This window comes from Otolemur garnettii, unplaced genomic scaffold, assembly GCF_000181295.1.
Source record: "Otolemur garnettii isolate 467f Iridium unplaced genomic scaffold, OtoGar3 scaffold00073, whole genome shotgun sequence".
Classification (NCBI taxonomy): domain Eukaryota; kingdom Metazoa; phylum Chordata; class Mammalia; order Primates; family Galagidae; genus Otolemur; species Otolemur garnettii.
In genome coordinates this window covers 6556772-6559364 of record NW_003852468.1, presented here as the reverse complement: position 1 = coordinate 6559364, position 2593 = coordinate 6556772, and positions in this window count along the sequence as shown.

The window sequence follows — 2593 nt, the reverse complement described above, 5'->3', positions numbered from 1 at the left end:
AAAAAAAAAAAAAAAGAAAGAAAAAAAGGAGATTCCATACACCTGAATCTTTGCTAAATTGGCTTTGGTTGTTATACTTCTTTTGTGGAATCTAAACTGTTTTCTACATATGAGAGCATGTTATTTGCAAACTGATCACTTTACACCTTCCTTTTCAATTGGAGTGCCTTTGATTTCTTCCTCTTAACTAATTGTTCTTTCACTTATTGGTGTCTCCAGATTACAGGTGTCCAAACATCCACTCATTATACCCTTTTGTTGGTATGTTAGTCTCTTAAGTCAAGCACAAAACAAAAATAGTACTAGGCTTTATGACTGTCCATGTATTTGCCTTTACCAGACATCTTTATTTCTTCATCAAGCTTTGAGTTCCTGTCTAGTGTCGTTTCTTTTCAACCAGAAGGACTCCTTCCATCGGAGGGCAGGGCTGCTGGTGCTTACCTTTTGGATATCTGACAAATGTCTTAATTTCTTCCTCATTTTTGAAACACACTTTCTTGAATATTGGACTCTTGGTAGATAGACCATTTTTTCCCCATGACTTTGAATATTTCAGCCCACTGATATCTGGACTCCAAGGTTTTTGATGACAAATCTTATGTCACTCATGCAGGAAAATAATGAGAGTCATCTTTCTAGCAGCTTAGTAGATGTTAATAAGGGAGATTATTGGGTATCACACCCCCTGAATGTTTCTGTACGGTATCATGATGGCAGCTATTTGTAGCATCCTTCCAACACTCATTCCAATTTAAAGAAAAAGAAATTGAATACTTCCCAGAGATACAGGATGAGTTCTCTAAAAATGTAAAGTTATTATAGGTTTTCAAACTATAAGTGAGAAGGCTATGGAAACGTTGTTCAAGTTTTAATTTCAAATAAACCAAATATCAATTTCTAGAACCCATGTAAACAAGAGGCACTTGTTTCTCTTTCAAGAGGAAAATGCTTTTGTGCCCATGTAAGGTTAAAAAAAAAAAAAAAAAACCCCACCCTGTGTTATCCCCAGCCCTGATTGGTCCATTTCTCTGTGCCTCTGACCTCATAGAGAGCCATTGAGGGAAAAACCTATATAAGCCCCTGTCTGGGCCTGGGTCTTTGGTCCTTACAGCCCAGGAAGCTTCTTTTGGTGACCTGTGGACTTGACCTCAGATAGCGTGTTTCCTTGATCATAGTTCTTGCAGTTATCCCAGTGAGTAGTTTAGCATAGTGTAGATAGTATTGTTAGCATAGTGTTATTTGTTTTGTTAGCATAAGTTCACATATTATTTTTATCCTAGTTAGCTTTGATTAGTAGTGTTAACCTATTTAGTGCCACAGTTAGTATAGTTTGTTAGTGTTCTTAGCATAGTGAGTATTAGTTGTTGTTGTTGTTGTTGATTAGTTACTTAGTGTAGCTTATTTAGCATAGCAGTAGAGTAGTCAGGCTCTCCATGGAGCCTGGGGTGGCCTCCGTGTCTCTGGACAAGGAGGTCCTCCAGGACTACGAGTTCTTCAAGACCATTGGACAGGGCAGCTTCGCTGTGGTGAAGCTGGCCCGGCACCGTCCAACTGGCACTCAGGTGGCGGTGAAGATCATCAACAAACGCCGTCTTGCTGGCCTCATGCCTCTGTCTGCAGAGCCTGACATCATGAAGAGACTCCACCATCCCAACATCATCCAGCTGCTGGAGGTCATAGAGGGTAAGGAAAGTATGTACCTAATCATGGAACTTGCAGGTGGCGGTGACCTGGGTGAGAGAATAGACAAACATGGCCAGATGGAGGAGGGGAGGCCCGAGCCATCTTCATACAGCTATTGAAAGCCATGGAGTACCTTCACCAAAGGGGCATCGTGCACAGGGACCTGAAGCTTGACAACATTTTATTCGATTCACAAAACAATGTGAAGTTGGCCGACTTTGGCATGGCTGCAACCTTCAGCGAAGGTAAAATGTTCACCAACTTCTGTGGGTCTCGCCCTTATTTGGCCCCTGAACTTTTCGTGTGTAAGAAGTACAAGGGACCAGAGGCAGAAATCTGGAGCCTGGGGGTCATCCTCTACGTAATGGCATCCGGGACCTTCCCATTTATCGGATGGAACCACAGTGAAGTAACAGCCTCCATCTTAAGAGGCACCTTTGCAGCACCTGCTTTCATTAGCCCCCAGTTAAAAGCCTTTCTCCGAAGGATCCTCACCACTGACCCCAGCAAGAGGCCCACTGTCAGCCAGATGTTGGAAGACCCCTGGATCCAGGCTGGACAAGAGAGCCGGAGGCCACCCAGGGCAGCGACAGGCATCCCACCAGTGACCACCACCTCACCTGTGTCCGCCATCCCACCAGAGGCCGCCAGCCCACCAGAGACAGCCACTCCACCAATTCCCAGTCCCAGTTGTGTCCCCCAGCCTGGCCCCGTGTCCTCTCCCTCCAGCACCAGCTGCCTTAGCAGAGGCCTTAGAGGAGACACAGGAGGTGAGGGCAGTTCCAGAGGAGACCACTTTCTCCCGGCTGGGCAGGTAGTGGAGGACAATACCACTGAAGCAGGCCGGGGACGTCGGAGATGCGCTAGGAGGATTGTGAATTTCTTTCGCAAAGTGTTCTGCCTCCCACTG